Here is a 1,805-nt window from a genome sequence, read left to right on the forward strand (position 1 = left end):
TACAGTTTCTGTCCTTGTTCAGGCACAGATGTACCTTACACTTTATAAAAAATACCATCTGTTATCATATTGATGACATTTTCTTACTTTCTTTTTTTCTCTTCTTCCTCAGTTCTCTTTGACATCTAACATGTAAATATTTAGTCAGTACAGCGTAGAGATTATAATTTCAAAGGAAAACACTTTGAAAATAGTCAAAATGTGTTTTCAAATGGCATTTCACTAATTAATYAATCATCCAAAATAGTGTGTGTTATACTGTGGCAAGAATACTGTTGATTAAATTACTAAAATGTCACATACTGGAGAAACTTAAATACCTGCAGTATCAAGTTTGATACACATTTTTAACATGGTTTAACTGTACTATAAAAAATGTTTTGTTTAGTAATTATGCATTGTTTCAACACAAAGTATTTATTAAAAAAATACAAAAACATTGATGTTATTCTTACCATAACTTCTCCAAAATTAGCTAAAGTTTTCCTGAAAAAAAATCATGTGGATGACCTCATGTCAGCAGACATTTTGAAAAGGCAAAAAACAAAAAACAACAACAAAAAAAAAGTTCCACTTCCTGCAGTACATTGATAATCCACCAGAGGGCAGAATACAGGTCTCACATGATATACAACAGGTTTTTGAGGAAAGTATTGATCACATTGATAAAATATAGGTTATAGAATCCTGCTTAACAAATGTGATACAAATTGCTATATTTTCAGTTGAAATAGTCACTGGTTATTTGTTTCTTACTGTAATTTTAGATTAGATTTTAGAGCCATTTGATTTATATTACACCTGTCTAAAGAATAGTCAATAGATCATACAGTAAGTAGCATACTTTCTAGTAACAGTTCTGAACACAAACAGAACACTTGAGTGCATTTTTTCTTATTTGCTCGTTGTTTTTGTAAGAAAGGCTTGTTCAATAAATTGGAAGTCAGAATACATTTGTAGAAAACCAGTTAATTCTCTTCTAAARGGTTTTATTCACAAATCTGACTACAATAAGGTCCCCAGCAGCCAGCAGCAGGTCTGTGAGTGAAAAGGCCTTGGTTCTTATCAGAACAGTAGACTGATGAATAATGATGAACCACCCTCTTAGTGATATGTACATCTGACTCCCTGGTCATACCCCTGGAGGCAGTACCTTTTACCAGACCTTCAGGGGTGGGAAATCCTGGTCCTGGAGGGCCGCAGCCCTGCATGTTTTACATGTTCCCTGCTCCAACACACCTGATTCAGTCACTGAACTACCTCTTCATGTTCTGCAGTATGGAGGACCGACACTGACATTAGAAATAAAAGCAGAAATAGATAAACAAACCTTTTAATAAATACATTTAAAATGCACCAAATAAATGAAAAAGGAGAAAGTTACCTTTAATTGACCTTCATATTTATTTTTCCAGCTTAGTTCCAATAAATTATATATTTTAACACATAATTAAAATTTTAATGTTTTTGAAATATATATTTTACGTAGTTTTTCCTTTTACTTGTACATGCATTTGTGTCTCTTGAATGCTTAAATTGAATTATTTTTATCATTTTCTCCAACAAGTCTTTTTATTTCTGTGTTGCATGCTTGTGCTGCCGCAGTTTAGCTTAGTTAAAAATAAATGCACCGTAATGTTTTCCTCCTTGCCTTTTGTTTTAAACTAAACTTCAAACTTTTAGCTAAACTGAGGCAGCACAAGCATGCAACACATAGAAAAAAAGACTTGTTGGGAAAAAATATTAAGTAAAAATATTTGACACACAAATGTATGTACAAGTAACGGGAAAAACTATATATATAT

This window comes from Austrofundulus limnaeus, unplaced genomic scaffold (genome assembly GCF_001266775.1).
Source record: "Austrofundulus limnaeus strain Quisiro unplaced genomic scaffold, Austrofundulus_limnaeus-1.0 Scaffold494, whole genome shotgun sequence".
Classification (NCBI taxonomy): domain Eukaryota; kingdom Metazoa; phylum Chordata; class Actinopteri; order Cyprinodontiformes; family Rivulidae; genus Austrofundulus; species Austrofundulus limnaeus.